Raw genomic sequence first — 25,159 nt, forward strand, 5'->3', positions numbered from 1 at the left:
AGACGCCCTCCATCTAGGGTCAACAGACACTTTACACAGGAATGTTCCCACTGACATTAGGTTGGTGCCCCTCTGGGATGGAGCTCCTAGAGGAAGGAGCAGCAGCCATCTTTTTCTGGTCTGTGGTCTCCAGTGGTGACACCTCCAGGTGCAGGAGGGGCCCAAATGAATAGGGTTTGAGTGGACCCCCAGCAAATTGCAGCAGCTCTATAGAAGGGGGCTTGATTGTTAAAGGAAAAACAAACAGAAGACGGCAACAACATCAACAAAAAAGACACCACAAAACCCCATCCCAGTGTCAGCAGCCTCAAAGATCAAAGATAGATAAGCTCATGAAGATGAGAACCAATGTAAAAATGCTGAAAACTCAAAGAGCCAGAGATCCTCTTCTCCTCCAAATGATTGCAACACCTCTCCAGCAAGGGCACAGAACTGTGTTGAGATAGATGAACTGACAGAAGTAGGCTTCAGAAGGTGGGTAATAATGAACTTTGTAGAGCTAAAGGAGTACGTGCTGTCCTAATGCAAAGAAGCTAAGAACTATGATAAAACATTACTGAAAGCTGTTAACCAGAATAATCAGTTTAGAGAGAAACATAAATGACCTGATGGAGCTGAAAAATACAACATGATAACTTAACAATACAACCACAAGTGTCAATAGCTGAATAGACCAAGCAGAGAAAGAAATCTCAGAACCTGAAGACTATCTTACTGAAATAAGACAGGGAGACAAGTTTAGACAATAAAGAATGAAAAGGAACAAACCAAACCTCTGAGAACTATGGGATTATGAAAAAGACCAAACCTATGACTGACTGGGGTATGTGAAAGAGATGGAGAGAATGGAACCAAGTTGGAAAACATACTTCAGGATGTGATCCAGAACTTCCCCAACCTAACCATGCAGGCCAACATTCAAATTCAGGAAATCGAAAAAACCCCAGTAAGATACTCCATGAGAAGATTAACCCCAAGACATATAATCATCAGATTCCACAAGGTTGAAATGAAGAAAAAAATATTATGGGCAGCCAGAGAGAAAGACCAGGTTGCCAACTAAGGGAAGCTTATCAGACTAACAGTGGACCTCTCAGCGGAACCCCTACAAGACAGAAGAGATTTGGAAACAATATTCAACATTCTTAAAGAAAATAATTTCCAATCTAAAATTTCTTATCCAGTCAATCTAAACTTTATAAGCAAAGGAGAAATAAAATCCTTTTCAGAAAAGCACATTCTGAGGGAATTTGTCACCACCAGTTCTGCTGTGCAAGATCTCCTCAAGTAAGCACTAAATATGGAAAGGAAAAAAAAACTTTTACCACCCACTACAAAAGCCTACTGAAGTACACAGACCAATGACACTATGAAGCAACTACATTAACAAGTCTGCAAAATAACCAGCTAGCATCATGATGACAGGATCAAATTCACACATAACAATATTAACCTTAAATGTAAATGGGCTAAATGCCCCAATTAAAAGACATAGAATGACAAGCTGGATAAAGAGTCAAGACCCATTAGTGTGCTGTATTCAAGAGACCCATCTCACATGCAAAAACACACACAGTGCAAAATAAAGGAATGGAAGAAAATTTCCTAAGCAAATGAAAAGCAGAAAAAGCAGGGGTTGCATTCCTAGTTTCTGACAAAACAGACTTTAAACTAACAAAGATAAAAAAAAGACAAAGAAGGGCATTATGTAATGGTAAAGGGATCAATTCAACAAAAGAGCTAACTATCCTAAATATATATGCACCCAATACAGGAGCACCCAGGTTCATAAAATAAGTTCCTAGAGACCTACAAAGAGACTTAGGCTCCCACACAATAATAGTGGGAGACTTTAACACCCCGCTGTCAATATTAGACAGATCATCAAGACAGAAAATTAACAAAGATATTTAGGACTTGAACCTAGCTTTGGACCAAGGGGACCTAATAGCTAACTACAGAACTCTCCACCCAAGAACAATGGACAACAGACTACACATTCTTCTTGGTGCCACATGGCACTTATTCTTTTTTTTTTTTTTTGAGATGGAGTCTTGCTTTGTTGCCCAGGCTGCAGTGCAGTGACATGGTCTCAGCTCACTGCAACCTCTGCACATGGCACTTTCTCTAAAATTGATCTCATAATTGGAAGTAAAACACTCCTCAGCAAATGCAAAAGATCTGAAATCATAACAAATAGTTTCTCAGACTACAGTACAATCAAATTTGAACTCAAAACTAAGACACTCAAGATATAGGTTCCAAGATGGCCGAATAGGAACAGCTCCAGTCTACAGCTCCAAGCGTGAGTGAGGCAGAAGGCGGGTAAATTTCTGCATTTCCAACTGAGGTACTAGGTTCATCTCACTGGGGCTTGTCAGACAGTGGGTGCAAGACGGGGGTGCAGCCCACCGAGTGTGAGCTGAAGCAGGGTGAGGCATCGCCTCACCTGGGAAGTGCAAAGGATCAGGGAACTCCCTTTTCTAGCCAAGGGAAGCTGTGACAGATGGCACCTGGAAAACTGGGTCACTCCCACCCTAATATGTGCTTTTCCAATGGTCTTAGCAAATGGCACACCTGGAGATTATATCCCACACCTGGCTCGGAGGGTCCCACACCCACAGAGCCTCACTCATTGCTAGCACAGCAGTCTGAGATCTGAATGCAAGGTGGCAGTGAGGCTGGGGGAGGGGTGCCTGCCATTGCTGAGGCTTGAGTAGGTAAACAAAGCGGCTGGGCAGCTCGAACTGGGTGGAGCCCACTGCAGCTCAAGGAGGCCTGCCTGCCTCTGTAGACTTCACTTCCAGGAGTGGGGCATAGCTAAACAAAAGGCAACAGAAACCTCTGCAGACTTAAATGTCCCTGTCTGACAGTTTTGAAGAGAGTAGTGGTTTTCCCAGCACGGAGCTTGAGATCTGAGAACAGACAGACTGCCTCCTCAAGTGGGTCCCTGAACCCCGAGAAACCTAACTGGGAGGCACTCCCCAGTAGGGGCAGACTGACACCTCACATGGCTGGGTACATCTCTGAGATGAAGCTTCCAGAGGAACAGTCAGGCAGCAACATTTGCTGTTCAGCAATATTCGCTGTTCTGCAGCCTCTGCTGCTGATACCCAGGCAACAGGGTCTGCAGTGGACCTCCAGCAAACTCCACCAGACCTGCAATTGAGGGTCCTGACTGTTAGAAGGCAAACTAACAAACAAAAAGGACATCCACACCAAAACCCCATCTGTATATCACCATCATCAAAGACCAAAGGTAGATAAAACCACAAAGATGGAGAAAAAACAGCAGAAAAGCTGAAAATTCTAAAAATCAGAGTGCCTCTCCCCCTCCAAAGGAATGCAGCTCGTTGCCAGCAATGGAAAAAAGCTGGACGGAGAATGACTTTGACAAGTTGAGAGAAAAAGGCTTCAGATGATCAAACTTCTCCAAGCTAAAGGAGGAAGTTCGAACCCATTGCAAAGAAGCTAAAAACCTTGAAAAAAGATTAAATGAATGGCTAGCTAGAATACCAGTGTAGAGAAGTCTTTAAATGACCTGATGGAGCTGAAAACCATGGCATGAGAACTACGTGATGAATGCACAAGCTTCAGTAGCCGATTTGATCGACTGGAAGAAAGGGTATCAGTGATTGAAGATCAAATGAATGAAATGAAGCAAGAAGAGAAGTTTAAAGAAAAAAGAGTAAAAAGAAACAAACAAAGCCTCCAAGAAATATGGGACTATGTGAAAAGACCAAATCTACATCTGATTGGTGTACCTGAAAGAGATGGGGAGAATGGAACCAAGTTGGAAAACACTCTGCAGGATATTCTCCAGGAGAACTTCCCCAACCTAGCAAGGCAGGCCAACATTCAAATTCAGGAACTACAGTGAACACCACAAAGATACTCCTTGAGAAGAGCAACTCCAAGACACATAATTGTCAGATTCACCAAAGTTGAAATGAAGGAAAAAATGTTAAGGGCAGTCAAAGAGAAAGGTTGGGTTACCCACAGAGGGAAGCCCTTCAGACTAACAGTGTATCTCTCAGCAGAAACTCTACAAGCCACAAGAGAGTGGGGGCCAATATTCAACATTCTTGAAGAAAAGAATTTACAACCCAGAATTTCATATCCAGCCAATTAAGCTTCATAAGTGAAGGAGAAATAAAATCCTTTACAGACAAGCAAATGCTGAGAGATTTTGTCACCACCAGGCCTGCCCTACAAGAGATCCTGAAGGAAGCACTAAACATGGAAAGGAACGGCTGGTACCAACCACTGCAAAAACATGCCAGAATGTAAAGACCATTGATGCTAGGAAGAACTGCATCAACTAACAGGCAAAATAACCAGCTAACATCATAATGACAGGATCAAATTCACACATAACAATATTAACCTTAAATGTAAATGGGCTAACTGCTCCAATTGAAAGACACAGACTGGCAAATTGGATAAAGGGTCAAGAGCCATCCATGTGTTGTATTCAGGAGACCCATCTCACGTGCAGAGACACACGTAGGCTCAAAATAAAGGAATGGAGAAAGATCTACCAAGAAAATGGAAAACAAAAAGAAGGCAGGGGTTGCAATCCTAATCTCTGATAAAACAGACTTTAAACCAACAAAGATCAAAAAAGACAAAGAAGGCCGTTACATAATGGTAAAGGAATCAATTCAACAAGAAGAGCTAACTATCCTAAATATATATGCACCCAATGCAGGAGCACCCAGATTCATAAAGCAAGTCCTTAGAGACTTACAAAGAGACTTAGAGTCCCACACAATAATAATGGGGGACTTTAACACCCCACTGTCAAAATTAGACAGATCAACAAGACAGAAAGTTAACAAGGATATCCAGGAATTGAACTCAGCTCTGCACCAAGCAGACCTAATAGACATCTACAGAATTCTCCACCCCAAATCAACAGAATATACATTCTTCTCACAACCACATCACACTTATTCCCAAATTGACCACATAATTGGAAGTAAAGCACTCCTCAGCAAATATAAAAGAACAGAAATTATAACAAACTGTCTCTCAGACCACAGTGCAATCAAACTAGAACTCAGGATTAAGAAACTCAATCAAAACTGTTCAACTACATGGAAACTGAACAGCCTGCTCCTGAATGACTACTGAGTACATAACGAAATGAAGGCAGAAATAAAGATGTTCTTTGAAACCAATGAGAACAAAGACTCCACATACCAGAATCTCTGGGACACATTTAAAGCAGTGTGTAGAGAGAAATTTATAGCACTAAATGCCCACAAGAGAAAGCAGGAAAGATCTAAAATGGACATCCTAACATCACAATTAAAACAACTAGAGAAGGAAGAGCAAACACTTCAAAAGCCAGCAGAAGGCAAGAAATAACTAAGATCAGAGCAGAACTGAAGGAGATAGAGACACAAAAAAACCCTTCAAAAAGTCAATGAATCCAGGGGTTGATTTTTTGAAAAGATCAACAAAATTGACAGACCACTAGCAAGACTAATAAAGAAGAAAAGAGAGAAGAATCAAATAGATGCAATTAAAAATGATAAAGGGGATATCACCACCGACCCCACAGAAATACAAACTACCATCAGAGAATGCTATAAACATCTCTACGCAAATAAACTAGAAAACCTAGAAGACAGGGATAAATTCCTGTACACATACATAGTTAATAGCCTAACAACCAAAAAGTCCAGGACCAGAGGGATTCACAGCCAAATTCTACCAGAGGTACAAGGAGGAGCTGGTACCATTCCTTCTGAAACTATTCCAATCAATAGAAAAGGAGGGAATCCTCCCTAGCTCATTTTATGAGGCCAGAATCATCCTGATACCAAAGCCTGGCAGAGACACAACAAAAAAAGATAATTTTAGACCAATAGCCCTGATGAACATCAATGCAAAAATCCTCAATAAAATACTGGCAAACCGAATCCAGCAGCACATCAAAAAGCTTATCCACCATGATCAGGTGGGCTTCATCCCTGGGATGGTTCAACATACACAAATCAATAAATGTAATCCAGCATATAAACGGAACCAAAGACAAAAACCACATGATTATCTCTATAGATACAGAAACGGCCTCTGACAAAATTCTACAGCCCTTCATACTAAAAACTCTCAATAAATTAGGTATTGATGGGATGTATCTCAAAATAATCAGAGCCATTTATGACAAACACACAGCCAATATCATACTGAATGGGCCAAAACTGGAAGCATTCCCTTTGAAAACTGGCATGAAACATGGAGGCCCTCTCTCAACACTCCGATTCAACATAGTGTTGGAAGTTCTGGCCAGGGCAATCAGGCAGGAGAAAAAAATAAAGGGTATTCTATAGGGAAAAGAGGAAGTCAAATTGTCCCTGTTTGCAGATGGCATGATTGTACATTTGGAAAACCACATGGTCTCAGCCCAAAATCTCCTTAAGCTGATAAGCAACTTCAGCAAAGTCTCAGGATACAAAATCAATGTGCAAAAATCACAAGTATTCTTACACACCAATAACAGACAAACAGAGAGCCAAATCATGAGTGAACTCCCATTCACAGTTGCTTCAAATAGAATAAAATACCTAGGAATCCAATTTACAAGGGATGTGAAGGCCTCTTCAAGGACAACTACAAACCACTGCTCAGTGAAATAAAAGAGGACACAAACAAATGGAAGAACATTCCATGCTCATGGGTAGGAAGAATCAATATCGTGAAAATGGTCATACTGCCCAAGGTAATTTATAGATTCAATGCCATCCCCATCAAGCTACCAATGACTTTCTTCACAGAATTGGAAAAAACTACTTTAAAGTTCATATGGAACCAAAAAAGAGCCCACATTGCCAAGACAATCCTAAACCAAAAGAACAAAGCTGGAGGCATTATGCTACCTGACTTCAAACTATACTACAAGGCTACAGTAACCAAAACAGCATGGTACTGGTACCAAAACAGAAATAGAGACCAATGGAACAGAACAGAGGCTTCGGAAATAACACCACACATCTACAACCATCTGATCTTTGACAAACCTGACAAAAACAAGAAATGTGGAAAGGATTCCGTATTTAATAAATGGTGCTGGAAAAACTGACTAGTCTTATGTAGAAAGCTGAAACTGGATCCCTTCCTTACACCTTATACAAAAATTAATTCAAGATGGATTAAAGACTTAAATGTTAGACTTAAAAACCATAAAAACCCTAGAAGAAAACCTAGGCAACACCATTGAGAACATAGGCATGGACAAGAACTTCATGTGTAAAACACCAAAAGCAATGGCAACAAAAGCCAGAATTCACAAATGGGATCTAATTAAACTAAAGAGCTTCTGCACAGCAAAAGAAACTACCATCAGAGTGAACAGGCAACCTACAGAATGGGAGAAAAATTTTGCAATCTACTCATCTGACAAAGGCTAATATCCAGAATCTACAAAGAACTCAAACAAACTTATAAGAAAAAAACAACCCCATCAAAAAGTGGGCAAAGGATATGAACAGACAGTTCTCAAAAGAAGACATTTATGCAGCCAGCAGACACATGAAAAAATGCTCATCATCACTGGCCATCAGAGAAATGCAAATCAAAACCACAATGAGATACCATCTCACATGGGTTAGAATGACAATCATTAAAAAGTCAGGAAACAACAGGTGCTGGAGAGGATGTGGAGAAATAGGAACACTTTTACACTGTTGGTGAGGCTGTAAACTTGTTCAACCATTTTGTAAGACATTGTGGCGATTCCTCAGGGATCTAGAACTAGAAATACCATTTGACCCAGCCATCCTGTTACTGGGTATATACCCAAAGGATTATACATCATGCTGTTATAAAGACACATACACACATATGTTTACTGTGACACTATTCACAATAACAAAGACTTGGAACCAACCCAAATGTCCATCAACGATAGACTCGATTAAGAAAATGTGGCACATGTACCCCATGAAATACCGTGAAGCCATAAAAAGGATGAGTTTATGCCCTTTGTAGGGACATGGATGAAGCTGGAAACCATCATTCTCAGCAAACTATCGCAAGGACAAAAAAACCAAACACCATATCTTCTCACTCATAGATGAGAAGTGAACAATGAGAACACTTGGACACAGGAAGGGGAACAGCACACACCAGGGCCTGTCATGAGGTATGGGGAAGGGGGAGGGATAGCATTAGGAGATATACCTAATGTAAATGACAAGTTAATGGGTGCAGCACACCAACATGGCACATGTATACATATGTAACAAACCTGCACGTTGTGCACATGTACCCCAGAACTTAAAGTATAATTTAAAAAAAATCTAGTATATATTTCTAAAAGAATTTGGAACAAAAGCACTGATGAAATAAGTAATTAAAGTGAAAAAAACAGAAATTCACTCAAAACTACACAACTAAATGGAAATTGAACAACCTGTTGCTGACTGACACCTGCGAAAATAGTAAAATTAAGGCAGAAATTAAGCGTTTTTTGAAACTAATAAGAAAAAAGAGACAACATACCAAAATCTCTGAGATGTAGCTAAAACAGTGTTGAGGGAAATTTATAGCACTAAATGCCCCATCATAAAGCTACAAAGATCTCAAATCGACATCCTAACATCACAGCAAAAAGAACTAGAGAAACCAAGAGCAATCAAATCCCAAAGCTAACAGAAGACAAGAAATAACCAAGATCAGATCAGAACTGAGGGTGATAGAGACATGAAAAACCCTTTACAAAATCCACAAATCTAGGACCTGTTTTTTGAATAAATGAATAAAATAGCCCACTACTCGACTAATGAAGAAGAAAAGAGAGAAGAATCAAATAGACACAATAAAAAAGGATAAAGGGAATATCACCACTGACATCACAGAAATACAAACAACTGTCAGAGATAGATACTTCTATGCAAATCAACTAGAGAATCTAGAAGAAATGGATAAATTCCTGGAAACATACATCCTCCCAAGACTGAACCAGGAAGAAGTTGAAAGCCTGAACAGACCAGTAACGAGTTCTAACACTGAGACAGTAATAAACACCCTACCAACCAAAGAAAGTCCCAAACCGGATGGATTTATAGTTGAATTCTACTGCAGGTACAAAGAGGAGCTAGTGCCATTCCTTCTGCAAAGAATCAAAGAGGAGGGACTCCTCTCTAACTCATTTTATGAGGCCAGCATTATTCTGATACCAATACCTGGCAGAGATACAACAAAAAAGAAAACTTCAAACCAATATCCCTGATGAACATCAATGAGAAAATCCTCAATAAAATACTGGCAAACCGAATCCAGCAGCACATCAAAAGCTTATCCACCATGATCAAGTTGACTTTATACCTGGGATGCAAGGCTGGTTCAACATACACAAATCAACAAATGTAATTCATTGCATAAACAGAACTAAAGACAAAAACCACATGATTATCTCAATAGGTGCAGAAAAGGCTTTTGATAAACTTCAACATGCCTTCATGTTAAAAAAAAAAAAAAAACTCTCAATAAACTAGGTATTGAAGGAACATACCTCAAAATAGTAAGTCATCTTTGACAAATCCACAGCCAGTATCATACTGAGTAGGCAAAAGCTGGAAGCATTCCTCTTGGAAACCAGCACAAGACAAGAATAACCTCTCTCACCACTCCTATTAAACATAGTATTGGAAGTTCTGACCAGGGCAATCAGACAAGAGAAAGAAATAAAGGTATTCACAAAGGAAGGGAGATAGTCTAATTGTCTCTGTTTGAAGATGACATGATCCTATATCTAGAAAAACCCATTGTTTCAGCCCAAAAGTTTCTTAAGCTGATAAGCAATTTTAACAAAGTCTCAGGACACAAAATCAATGTGCAAAAATCAGAAGCATTCCTATACACCAAGAGACAAGCAGAGAGCGAAATTATGAATGAACTTTCATTCACAATTGCTACAAAGAGAATAAAATACTTAGGAATACAGCTAATAAGGGAAGTGAAGGACCTCTTCAAGAACTACAAACCACTGCTCAATGAAATCAGAGAGGACAAAAACAAATTTACAAACTTCCATGGTCATGGATAGAAAGAATCAATATCATGAAAATGCCATTCTGCCCAAAGTGATTGATAAATTCAATGCATTCACATTAAACTACCATTGACATTCATCACAGAATTAGAAGAAAAAAAAACTATTAAAATTCGTGTGGAACCATTTTGGAGCCTGTATAGCCAAGACAACCCTAAGCAAAAAGAACAAAGCTGAACGCATCACTCTACCCAACTTCAAACTATACTATAAGGCCACCAAAACAGCATTGTACTGTTACAAAAAGAGACACATAGAACAGTGGAACAGAATAGAGAGCTAAGAATTAAGACGGCATATCTACAACCATCTGATCTTTGACAAACCTGACAAAAACAACCAATAGGGAAAGGATTCCCTATTTAATAAATGATGCTGAGAGAACTGGCTAGCCATATGCAGAAAATTGAAACCGGATCTCTTCCTTACCCCTTATACAAAAATTAGTCCAAAATGAATTAAAGACTTAAATGTAAAATCCAAAACTATAAAAACTCTAGAAGAATATCTAGGCAATATAATTTGGGACATAGGCATAGGCAAAGATTTCATGATGAAAACATCAAAAGCAATTGCAATAAAAGCTAAAATTGACAAATGGGATCTAACTAAACCAAAGAGCTTCTGCACAGCAACAGAAACTATCATCAGTGTGAACAGACAATTTACAGAATGATAAAAAATTTTGCAATCTCTCCATCTAACAAAGGTCTAATATCCAGAGTCTACAAGGAATTTAAACAAATTTACAAGAAAAATAACAAACAACCCCATTAAAAAGTGGGCAAAGGACGTGAACAGATAATTCTCAAAAGAAGACTTTTTTTTTTTTGCAGCCAACAAACATGAAATAAAGCCCAACATCACTGATCATTAGAGAAATGCAAATCAAAACCACAATGAGATAGTATCTCACACCAGTTAGAATGACGATTATTAGAAAGCCAAGAAACAAAAGATGCTGGCAAGGCTGTGGAGAAATAAGAAAGCTTTTACAGTGTTGGTGGGAATGTAAATTAGTTCAACCATTGTGGAAGACAGCGCAGTGATTCCTCAAAGACCTAGAACTAGAAATACCATTTGACCCAGCAATCTCACTACTGGGTATATACCCAAAGGAATATAAATCATTCTATTATAAAGATACATGCATGCGTATGTTCATTGCAGCACTATTTACAATAGCAAAGATGTGGAATTAACCCAAATGCCCATTAATGGCATAGACTGGATAAGGAAAATGTGGCACATATTCACCACAGAATACTATGCGGCCATAAAATAGGAGATAATGTGCTTTGCAGGGACATGAATGGAGATGGAAGCCATTATCCTCCACAAACTAACCCAAGAACTGAAAAGCAAACACCGTATGTTCTGACTTAGAAGTGGGAGCTGAACAATGAGACACATGGACACAGGGATGGGAACAACACACACTGGGGCCTGTCGGGGTGGGAGTCAGGCGAGGGAGAGCATCAGGAAATATAGCTAATACATACTGAATTTAATACCTAGATGATTGAAAGGTACAGCAAAAAACCACAGCACACATTTACCTATGTGACAAACCTGCACATCCTGCAGATATACACTGGAACTTAAAATAAAATAAAACGTTAAATTGCATATAGGCAAAGAGTCTAGTGTAATTTCAGTTTTAAATAAATTATATGTTATATTATATCAGATTCAGATTAGAATCATGAAGTGACCTGACTCATAGATGGAATGTATTAAAAAACAATAATTTTGATTACAAACAGAACCCAAGTACAGCTTGATGCAGTAGTAAAAAACAATCCACATCTCCTTTTGTTGACATTAATCTACATTAACATTGTGGATTCATCTAATTTGTGGAGTAAGGTAGAATATTTAAAGGAGAAAGGGTTTAACCTAGGATTATTAGCTATTAGCCTAGGTTGACCCGGGAAACCCAATTATATATATATAGTGTCATAAAGCCTCATGGGAACATGATAAACAACTTCTCCAGAGATACTTGATTTGTTTCTGAAGGGTTTAACGTCAAGGATGCTGCTCTCTCTACCTGGAAAAATCTTAGCTCAGATTTTTATTCCATTCCACCTTCTCTTTTGTTTTAATATCTTCATTTGCTTTTTTTTCGTGTGAGGGGGAACCTTCTTCCTTTCACTCATTCTCCATTCAATATGGCTTATAGCTTAGCAGTAACAGCATAAAACCATGCAATGGCTTGAATACCTGATGCTGGCATCAATGTAGCTCAGAGTGATTCAGAAGTCTATAGTCCAAAGGCCCTTGCTAATCTGATGTTTGCTAATACTTTTATGGAAAGGCAGTGAGCACAAATCCTCTTTCATCTCTCTTGCATTTTTATGCTCTAGGTATTGAATTGATTGCAGGTAGGAAAAGAGTAGAAGGCATTGGAAATAACAGTCTTCAGAAGTGCAGGGACTGCACAGGCTGTTCAATGTAGTTAGTGCAACTGGAAGAGAATGATTGTCGACACTAAGTACAAGAGCATAAACAAACATTTGGAGGGCCTTTTTTCATTTTACTGTAGGCACAATGTCTAGCATCATGCAAAAAATGAGTATGCAAGGACCACAGTGAGCACTGAGTCCAGCCTGTAGGTGAAGGTGATAATAAAGATTATGTAACAGATGCTACTGCAGAAGTGGATATAAATACTTGTCATTAAGGTAAGTAGGAACATTAGCATCAAATCCCTGAGTACCAAAGGCAATGTCTATTTAACAATTCAAGGGAATGTTGGGATGTTTTTGCAAAAGAGTGGGTTATAAAATATCCAGAAGTGATCCACTAAAATGGCTATCAGATTAATTAAACCCATGCGGGAAAGAGAACCTAGAGAATACCTAGAAAAAAAAAATCAATACTGATCTCAGTATGATAAACAGAAAGTTATCTGGCACAGTAAATAGGTGGGGAGAAAAACCTTAATCTCACTGAATGGCGAAATATTCAGGATGAGGCATGTGAATTTACATAGGCATGGTCACTCCAGGTGAAGTGAAGAAAATTATGGTGTACAGGCCTGGAGATCCAGACATGCTGTCTTCCAACTGGGACATCCACCTGCGTGAATATCTCAGGTGAGATCTCACAAATTTATTGAGGTAAAGCCATTTTTGCAAGACAGTCATATAAACAGATATTTGAGACAAATTAGAGGCATGAAGTTATCATTTGGGTTATGAGCCACTGATTAAAATTACATCTAGGGGCGGAGAAAGATGGCCGAATAGGAACAGCTCCAGTCTCCAACTCCCAGCGCGAGCGACACAGAAGACCGGTGATTTCTGCATTTTCAACTGAGGTACTGGGTTCATCTCACTGGGGAGTGCCAGACGATCGGTGCTGGTCAGCTGCTGCAGCCCGACCAGCGAGAGCTGAAGCAGGGCGAGGCATTGCCTCACCTGGGAAGCGCAAGGGGGAAGGGAATCCCTTTTCCTAGCCAGGGGAACTGAGACACACAACACCTGGAAAATCGGGTAACTCCCACCCCAATACTGCGCTTTAAGCAAACAGGCACACCAGGAGATCATATCCCACACCTGGCCAGGAGGGTCCCACACCCACGGAGCCTCCCTCATTGCTAGCACAGCAGTCTGTGATCTACTGGCAAGGCAGCAGCGAGGCTGGGGGAGGGGCGCCCGCCATTGCTGAGGCTTAAGTAGGTAAACAAAGCTGCTGGGAAGCTCGAACTGGGTGGAGCTCACAGCAGCTCAAGGAAACCTGCCTGTCTCTGTAGACTCCACCTCTGGGGACAGGGCAATAACAAACACAGCCGAAACCTCTGCAGACGCAAACGACTCTGTCTGACAGCTTTGAAGAGAGCAGTGGATCTCCCAACACGGAGGTTGAGATCTGAGAAGGGACAGACTCCCTGCTCAAGTGGGTCCCTGACCCCTGAGTAGCCTAACTGGGAGACATCCCCCACTAGGGGCAGTCTGACACCCCACACCTCACAGGGTGGAGTACACCCCTGAGAGGAAGCTTCCAAAGCAAGAATCAGACAGGTACACTCGCTGTTCAGCAATATTCTATCTTCTGCAGCCTCTGCTGCTGACACCCAGGCAAACAGGGTCTGGAGTGGACCTCAAGCAATCTCCAACAGACCTCCATCTGAGGGTCCTGACTGGTAGAAGGAAAACTATCAAACAGGAAGGACACCTACACCAAAACCCCATCAGTACATCACCATCATCAAAGACCAGAGGTAGATAAAACCACAAAGATGGGGAAAAAGCAGGGCAGAAAAGCTGGAAATTCAAAAAATAAGAGCACATCTCCCCCGGCAAAGGAACGCAGCTCATCGCCAGCAACGGATCAAAGCTGGACGGAGAATGACTTTGACGAGATGAGAGAAGAAGGCTTCAGTCCATCAAATTTCTCAGAGCTAAAGGAGGAATTACGTAGCCAGCGCAAAGAAACTAAAAATCTTGAAAAAAAAGTGGAAGAATTGATGGCTAGAGTAATTAATGCAGAGAAGGTCCTAAACGAAATGAAAGAGATGAAAACCATGACACGAGAAATACGTGACAAATGCACAAGCTTCAGTAACCGACTCGATCAACTGGAAGAAAGAGTATCTGCGATTGAGGATCAAATGAATGAAATGAAGCGAGAAGAGAAACCAAAAGAAAAAAGAAGAAAAAGAAATGAACAAAGCCTGCAAGAAGTATGGGATTATGTAAAAAGACCAAATCTAAGTCTGATTGGGGTGCCTGAAAGTGAGGGGGAAAATGGAACCAAGTTGGAAAACACTCTTCAGGATATCATCCAGGAGAACTTCCCCAACCTAGTAGGGCAGGCCAACATTCAAATCCAGGAAATACAGAGAACGCCACAAAGATACTCCTCGAGAAGAGCAACTCCAAGACACATAAGTGCCAGATTCACCAAAGTTGAAATGAAGGAAAAAATCTTAAGGGCAGCCAGAGAGAAAGGTCGGGTTACCCACAAAGGGAAGCCCATCAGACTAACAGCAGATCTCTCACAGAAACTCTCCAAGCCAGAAGAGAGTGGGGCCAATATTCAACATTCTTAAAGAAAAGAATTTTCAACCCAGCATTTCATATCCAGCCAAACTAAGTTTCATAAGTGAAGGAGAAATAAAATCCTTTACAGATAAGCAAATGCTTAGAGATTTTGTCACCACTAGGCCTGCCTTACAAGAGACCCTGAAGGAAGCACTAAACATGGAAAGGAACAACTGGTACCAGCCATTGCAAAAACATGCCAAAATGTAACGACCATCGAGGCTAGGAAGAAACTGCATCAACTAACGAGCAAAATAACCAGTTAATATCATAATGGCAGGATCAAGTTCACACATAACAATATTAACCTTAAATGTAAATGGACTAAATGCTCCAATTAAAAGACACAGACTGGCAAACTGGATAAAGAGTCAAGACCCATCAGTCTGCTATATTCAGGAGACCCATCTCACACGCAGAGACATATATAGGCTCAAAATAAAGGGATGGAGGAAGATTTACCAAGCAAATGGAGAACAAAAAAAGGCGGTGTTGCAATCCTAGTCTCTGATAAAACAGACTTTAAACCATCAAAGATCAAAAGAGACAAAGAAGGCCATTACATAATGGTAAAGGGATCAATTCAACAGGAAGAGCTAACTATCCTAAATATATATGCACCCAATACAGGAGCACCCAGATTCATCAAGCAAGTCCTTAGAGACTTACAAAGAGACTTAGACTCCCATACAATAATAATGGGAGACTTCAACACTCCACTGTCAACATTAGACAGATCAACGAGACAGAAAGTTAACAAGGATATCCAGGAATTGAACTCATCTCTGCAGCAAGCAGACCTAATAGACATCTATAGAACTCTCCACCCCAAATCAACAGAATATACATTCTTCTCAGCACCACATCATACTTACTCCAAAATCGACCACGTAATTGGAAGTAAAGCACTCCTCAGCAAATGGACAAGAACAGAAATTATAACAAACTGCCTCTCAGACCACAGTGCAATCAAACTAGAACTCAGGATTAAGAAACTCAATCAAAACCGCTCAACTACATGGAAACTGAACAACCTGCTCCTGAATGACTACTGGGTACATAACGAAATGAAGGCAGAAATAAAGATGTTCTTTGAAACCAATGAGAACAAAGATACAACATACCAGAATCTCTGGGATACATTTAAAGCAGTGTGTAGAGGGAAAAGTATAGCACTAAATGCCCACAAGAGAAAGCAAGAAAGATCTAAAACTGACACTCTAACATCGCAATTAAAAGAACTAGAGAAGCAAGAGCAAACACATTCGAAAGCTAGCAGAAGGCAAGAAATAACTAAGATCAGAGCAGAACTGAAGGAGATAGAGACACAAAAACTCTCCAAAAAATCAATGAATCCAGGAGTTGGTTTTTTGAAAAGATCAACAAAATTGACAGACCACTAGCAAGACTAATAAAGAAGAAAAGAGAGAAGAATCAAATCGACGCAATTAAAAATGATAAAGGGGATATCACCACCGACCCCACAGAAATACAAACTACCATCAGAGAATACTATAAACACCTCTACGCAAATAAACTGGAAAATCTAGAAGAAATGGATAATTTCCTGGACACTTACACTCTTCCAAGACTAAACCAGGAAGAAGTTGAATCCCTGAATAGACCAATAGCAGGCTCTGAAATTGAGGCAATAATTAATAGCCTACCAACCAAAAAAAGTCCAGGACCAGATGGATTCACAGCTGAATTCTACCAGAGGTACAAGGAGGAGTTGGTACCATTCCTTCTGAAACTTTTCCAATCAATAGAAAAAGAGGGAATCCTCCCTAACTCATTTTATGAGGCCAACATCATCCTGATACCAAAGCCTGGCAGAGACACAACAGAAAAAGAGAATTTTAGACCAATATCCCTGATGAACATAGATGCAAAAATCCTCAATAAAATACTGGCAAACCGGATTCAGCAACACATCAAAAAGCTTATCCACCATGATCAAGTGGGCTTCATCCCTGGGATGCAAGGCTGGTTCAACATTCGCAAATCAATAAACATTATCCAGCATATAAACAGAACCAAAGACAAGAACCACAGGATTATCTCAATAGATGCAGAAAAGGCCTTTGACAAAATTCAACAGCCCTTCATGCTAAAAACGCTCAATAAATTCGGTATTGATGGAACGTACCTCAAAATAACAAGATCTATCTATGACAAACCCACAGCCAATATCATACTGAATGGGCAAAAACTGGAAAAATTCCCTTTGAAAACTGGCACAAGACAGGGATGCCCTCTCTCACCACTCCTATTCAACATAGTGCTGGAAGTTCTGGCTAGGGCAATCAGGCAAGAGAAAGAAATCAAGGGTATTCAGTTAGGAAAAGAAGAAGTCAAACTGTCCCTGTTTGCAGATGACATGATTGTATATTTAGAAAACCCCATTGTCTCAGCCCAAAATCTCCTTAAGCTGATAAGAAACTTCAGCAAAGTCTCAGGATACAAAATTAATGTGCAAAAATCACAAGCATTCTTATACACCAGTAACAGACAAACAGAGAGCCAAATCAGGAATGAACTTCCATTCACAATTGCTTCAAAGAGAATAAAATACCTAGGAATCCAACTTACAAGGGATGTAAAGGACCTCTTCAAGGAGAACTACAAACCACTGCTCAGTGAAATAAAAGAGGACACAAACAAATGGAAGAACACACCATGCTCATGGATAGGAAGAATCAATATCGTGAAAATGGTCATACTGCCCAAGGTAATTTATAGATTCAATGCCATCCCCATCAAGCTACCAATGAGTTTCTTCACAGAATTGGAAAAAACTGCTTTAAAGTTCATATGGAACCAAAAAAGAGCCCGCATCTCCAAGACAATCCTAAGTCAAAAGAACAAAGCTGGAGGCATCACGCTACCTGACTTCAAACTATACTACAAGGCTACAGTAACCAAAACAGCATGGTACTGGTACCAAAACAGAGATATAGACCAATGGAACAGAACAGAGTCCTCAGAAATAATACCACACATCTACAGCCATTTGATCTTTGACAAACCTGAGAGAAACAAGAAATGGGGAAAGGATTCCCTATTTAATAAATGGTGCTGGGAAAATTGGCTAGCCATAAGTAGAAAGCTGAAACTGGATCCTTTCCTTACTCCTTATACGAAAATTAATTCAAGATGGATTAGAGACTTAAATGTTAGACCTAATACCATAAAAATCCTAGAGGAAAACCTAGGTAGTACCATTCAGGACATAGGCATGGGCAAAGACTTCATGTCTAAAACACCAAAAGCAACGGCAGCAAAAGCCAAAATTGACAAATGGGATCTCATTAAACTAAAGAGCTTCTGCACAGCAAAAGAAACTACCATCAGAGTGAACAGGCAACCTACAGAATGGGAGAAAAATTTTGCAATCTACTCATCTGACAAAGGGCTAATATCCAAAACCTACAAAGAACTGAAACAAATTTACAAGAAAAAAACAAACAACCCCATCAAAAAGTGGGCAAAGGATATGAACAGACATTTCTCAAAAGAAGACATTCATACAGCCAACAGACACATGAAAAAATGCTCATCATCACTGGCCATCAGAGAAATGCAAATCAAATCCACAATGAGATACCATCTCACACCAGTTAGAATGGCGATCATTAAAAAGTCAGGAAACAACAGGTGCTGGAGAGGATGTGGAGAAATGGGAACACTTTTACACTGTTGGTGGGATTGTAAACTAGTTCAACCATTATGGAAAACAGTATGGCGATTCCTCAAGGATCTAGAACTAGATGTACCATATGACCCAGCCATCCCATTACTGGGTATATACCCAAAGGATTATAAATCATGCTGCTATAAAGACACATGCACACGTATGTTTATTGCAGCACTATTCACAATAGCAAAGACTTGGAATCAACCCAAATGTCCATCAGTGACAGATTGGATTAAGAAAATGTGGCACATATACACCATGGAATACTATGCAGCCATCAAAAAGGATGAGTTTGTGTCCTTTGTAGGGACATGGATGCAGCTGGAAACCATCATTCTTAGCAAACTATCACAAGAACCGAAAACCAAACACCACATGTTCTCACTGATAGGTGGGAACTGAACAATGAGATCAGTTGGACTTAGGAAGGGGAACATCACACACAGGGGCCTATCATGGGGAGGGGGGAGGGGGGAGGGATTGCATTGGGAGTTATACCTGATGTAAATGATGAGTTGATGAGTGCAGCACACCAACATGGCACAAGTATACATATGTAACAAACCTGCACGTTATGCACATGTACCCTACAACTTAAAGTATAATAATAATAAATAAATTAAAAAAAAAAAAGTTGCTTCTTGAGAATTCTACCTGTTCATAAGATGTTCACCTGTCCTGACTTTCAGTGACAGCAAGGATAATAATTTAGTCATTCCTGGGAGATTCCTAGGTAGGGGAAGATAGAATGTATAAAGAATATATTATTTAGGGTTTACTATATGTAAGATTATTGGATAATACATTGGAGATACAGCTATTCTTGCAGAGTAAACGTTGTTGAATTCATTGTAAATCATATAACCCAGAAAATAAAAACAAAATGAAAGAAGAAATCACTATGTTTGAATAGTGCTGTAATGGCCTGAAACTTACAGGTCATTTATCATGGTGCTCTTCATCTTGACTGGTGGTATTTGAGGGTGGATGTAAAGGTTTCCCAGACTATGTGAGACCTAAAAGATCAGTAGAAAAATGGTTCTAAATGCTCTTGGAAGAGCAGATATAAACATTCTATGGAAAAACAAATACACAAGTAAGAAATATATGAACAAATACAATAAAATAGTAAATTTCAGAGATGACTTTTCTTCCATATGTCTGGAGGGAAAAATCAATTGATGAAGCTCCAGAGACTTTAGGGTAGCTAGAAAATAACGTAAGAGTGACTTATTTGTGTGTGGTTCCAAAGCACATAGAACTCTATGTTGCCCAGCTTTGTAACCCTAGTTATTTATATGCTGCTTCAAAAAATTCAAATTTTCATAACATGAATTAAAGCATAAGCAGTGAAATGCAGATTTGATGATAAGCATTTGAAGGCACTAATTGATAATAGCACCAGACTACTGTTTTATATCACCTACTTGGCGATGCAAAAATAAAAATGGGTAATTCAGGCAAGATCAAGGAGAATTTTTTTTTAAAACTATGGCATCTGATGGGATTTGACAAAAGTGAGAAGGCTCTGTGACTTGTTAGAATTCTAAGCTGGTACAGGCAGCCAACCTCTGAGAATACATAAATTGTGTGTTGGTGGCATGAGCCAGAGAAAATAGGCTCACCTTCTCTTATGGTTGGTTTAGACTATACATCTCACATACTATAGAAAGAGTATATTGATGTAAATTTATGTATGACTTACAAGACCTCTTTCTGTCCATGAAAAAAAATGAGTCCAAGATTACTGGACTTTCATCTTCAGAAGAATTTGTTGAAGTTTCAGCTCTGCTCTTTCTAACAATAATGATCTTGGGGAAGTCATTTAATCTTGAGATTTGGTTACATAACCAGTAAACGCTACTAGTGATTTCTGTCTTCTTAGGCATTCTCTTGACATAAAGTACGGGGGCATGTTTTGTAAAGAGTAGATAATATTTGTGTTTTTGTTATTGTTTCAGAGAAGCACCTCCTTTCTCTTTCTCTGGTAAGTACATGTCAGGATCATTCACCCAGAGGTGTGTCAAATGATTTCATTTTTTTTTTTGTGGAGGCCTTGGGAACAGATATAAAATGATGATGGGGTTTTTAGGAGCCTGTGTTTGACTTTAAATGAAAATATTAAACTACAGTTTCTCTAATCAGCAGATAAAAGGTGATATGTCTGGGTGGGAAAGGGGAAGGAGAAAAGATGGATGAGCCAGTGTGGGAACTTCTGACATAGCTAAAAGTAATATTGAGCCTGGGGCATTGGGACTGAGGGAAGTAAAGGGGAAAGCAACTCTGTCCTCAAAAAGTGAGGAAAGGAGGTATTATTGCTCAATCTGCCTGTCAGTGAAAGGGTCAGAAAATTCTCAGTTTATGCAGGATTAAAGAAGCAGGTATGGCAAATAAAGATTGTAAATAAGGTATAGAACTCATTGTTTTATTATAGGTATTCATTGTGAAATGATTACCATAATCAAACTTATTAATGTATCTATCACCTCACATAATAACTTTAATGTTTTTGGTAGTGAAAATATGTGAGATCTGCTTTCTTAGCAAATTTTAAATATACCTAAATAAAGCTGGAAGGGAAAAGATAATACAGAACATTAATCTAGTTAATTGTGTTATAGTGCTACTAAATAAACATATAATGGATAAATAAATTAAAAAAAAAACAGGAGTAGGAAGACTAGATAGGGAAAATAAAGCTGAGAAACAAATGTATGGAACAAATAATTGTTGAATTTCTACGGTGTGTCAAGTATTGGACTGGGGCATTATATACACTTCGGTTTTTGGGTAGAATCCTTACAATAGCTGTTTGTCTTTTCTGTTTTCACATTGAAAAATTGAGTGCTTTTACTTGACTCAGTCAGTTGCTTTTGTGGTACATGAGATGACCTGTGAGTTTCAGAGGGGATAAAAATCTAAAACTTTTACCTCATCCCTGCAGCCATTCACCCTCTTCCAGGGTCTCTGTCATAGAATAGACTTGAGTTTTTGTTAATGAAAAACTAATTCTCAGAGTCTCAAACTCTGCCACATAAACTGATGGCTCTACGCAGACACATCAGAGGGAGCCCATTGAGATGTTAACTTTCATATATTCTCTCACCTTCCCTTTGGCTTTTTTCCTTCTATTTTCCTGACACTCTTTTCTTTCTCAAGCAGTTAATCTCTCCATTATTTTTTACCCCCTTACTTTTGTCTATTATCCTTCCTGTGATGGTTAATATTGAGTGCAAACTTGTTTGGATTGAAGGATGCAAAGTATTGTTCCTAGGTGTGCTGTAAGGGTGTTGCCAAAGGAGATTAACATTTGAGTCAGTAGACTGGGAGAGGCAGATCTACCTTCAATCTGGGTGGGTACTATCTAATCAGCTGCCAGTGCGGCTAGAAGAAAGCAGGTAAAAGAAGATGGAAGACTAGTGGATGTCTATTACACAATATAAACTTTTCCAGGTGCTAAAGTCACACAGCTATGTGAATCTCTATCCCTGATCCAGAGGCATACATAACCCAAGCTCCATCCAAGCTTAATTTTGAATTCATTTATCAGTCGCATGGCCAGATAGTGACTTTTTTCTAGAAAGTATTTGAACCTCTGACGATTACAGAGGTATACCTCCTCAAGAATTTGGAAGAGTTGGTTCTATATTTGGCACTTATCTGGACTTCTAGGGTAAAAGACATGGGGTTGAGGGCAGGGGGACTGTCAGGGTTAGAATGGAAGCCAGAGAGATTAAAAAATCAGTCAGCAGGAGAGAAATTACTACAACCTCATAATTCATGCCTGAGTCAACACCCATACTCTGGTTTGTTCCTAGAATTCTTTGCGTTATGTGTTCCAGAATCTATCCTTTACCTTTTTTATATTTGAAGAGGTAGCTCTCAAAGAAACCAAGTTTTAGAGATGTCAGGAAGTCTTTAGGACCCATGCCTACTATATACATCTACTCTTAGCAGACAACACTATTACTTTTCTCTTGCTGAGAAGTCGGCTTCGATTTCCCTGTCTTTCTCTGCCTTGGTTCCTGCAATGAGATCTTACAGAGAAGATTCATTAAATACCCTCACTGACCTGAAACTTTGTTCCCTTCGATTCCTCAGTTCTATAGTCATGTATCTCACATCTTTAGCTGTATGAAAGATTTGGGCATCATCTTTTCAGAATCTGCATATGAGCCTGGCTGGGAGGAACATTTATTTTAGAAGCTCCTCCCCAGAGACCATTCCTGATTTAGATAATTATTGTTCTTCCCTCCCTCCCTCCCTGCCACCCTCCTCTGCTCCCTCCTCTCTTCCCTCCCTCCCTACCTCCTTCCTTTTGTCTTTTTCTCTATTATTTGTGCCCTCAGCCTTGTGGGTATTGGGTTTGAACAGCACAACCCAAGATCTCTGACGGTATCCTGGCTTTTACTGGAAGTTTTCCTCTGTTGGAAGTTGAATATTTTGTCTACATTGTGGCTCTGGCTCTTGCTGTACTACTTTGGAATTATTTTATCTCATTGTATTTCATAGTCCTTACCTGTAAAACGCATGTAATAATTGCCACCACATAAATTTATTGTGTGGTATGGTTTAAAGAGAAAGCACTTGAAATGGTACTCAACATTTAATAAACAATTCATGTCAAATATTGTCATGTCTGTCATAACCAATTAAACTTATTTTAATTATTTGCATTTTGGATTATCTTCCCTTATTGCACAGTGAACTGTGTGAGAAACAGACTCTATCTTTCATAATTGTATGGCATTTCATAATTTAGATGTTCAAGTGTTTAAACCATGGAATCAATGTTATATTCCCCAGTTTCTACCATTGGAGATAGATGATCTTACATGCGATTTAATATTTCTCTGATTGATAGACAGCAATTTTCACTTCCAGATTAAACCACTGTCTCATGAACACTATTTTCCCTACCAACCAGATTTTTTAAACATGTGCAGTAGTACAGATGTATGTATAAAGGATATATAATGAACATACAAATACATTTTTTTTCTCATTCAGCAAATGGTGAGATTCAATTTATTTTAATGGTTAATAAATTAAATTAAATATTTGATTACTGATACATGATGATGAAAAGAGTATTGAGAAAATACATGATAGAGAGCAGAAAGGGCTTCAATGAACCTATTGTTATTTAGTAAAAAAAAATTATTAAGGTTAATTTACATAAAGAAGTGTGAACACATCATAAAGGTCTAGCTCAATGAATTTGTTGCAGAATAAGTTCACTCACATAGTTGCCACCCAGAACAAGAGCTAGAACTTACCTCAAAAATTCCTTTGCACTCTTTTCAAGTTCACCTTCCAAATTAGTTTTATTAAGTTGTCACCTTTATGTAAATGGAATTATAGTCTATGTTTTCTTTCACGTCTTGATTCTGTACTCATCATTATGTTTTTGAGAAATATCTGTGTGCTTTTATGTAATAATAGTTTGTTCATTTTCATTCCTATGCAATATTCCCATGGTATGAATATACCCCATATTTACTCTGGTGCTCTTGATAGTTAACAGTAATAGTTGGGGCTGTCACAGAATGCTACTTAGATAATTCTGCTACATGTTTATTTGACTGCTTGTTTTTGTGCATATACATATGAATTTCTATTAGGCCTCATCATAGGAATACAATTCTTTGGATAAACATATACTTATCTACAGTAGATACTATCAAATAATTTCTAAAGTGATAATTTGTTAAAAATATATTCCACTAACAGTTCATCAGAGTTTCAGTTGGTTTACATCTTTAACAACACTAGGTGTTTTGGGGTTTTCTAAGAAGCGATTCTACTGCGTGTATACTCGTATCTCATTGAAATTTTGATTTGCATTTCCTTGATAATGAATAACATTGCACACATTTTCATATATTTATTGATCACTTGCTTCCTTTGTAAAGTACCTTTTTCAGCCTTTTACCCATTTCAAAAACAAGTAGGTTGTCTATTATTCTCTTATTGATTTTGGAGTTTTATTTATAAATTATTTATATAACTCTTGTGCCAGATATAAGTATAGAAAATTTACAACTTATACCTGACATTTGTATCCTCTTAATAATTTTCACAAAAATAAGTTTTTAATTTCAATTCAGATTTATTTATGGTTTTATTTGTGTGTAATAGTTAAGGCATCTTAAATCTAAAATCAATGAATAAAAATCTGTTACCTTATAATATCTTTATTTAATTATTCACCATAAATTGAATTTTGCCTATGGTTTGAGGTGGGGATCAAAAATTTTCATGCCCAGATTAGTTTTGTGCCTTTGATTAGCCTGCATTGTTTTTGCTCCCAGAATGACCCTGGAAATCACAACCATAGCTGGATCC

Source organism: Macaca thibetana, chromosome 14, assembly GCF_024542745.1.
Source record: "Macaca thibetana thibetana isolate TM-01 chromosome 14, ASM2454274v1, whole genome shotgun sequence".
NCBI lineage: Eukaryota > Metazoa > Chordata > Mammalia > Primates > Cercopithecidae > Macaca > Macaca thibetana.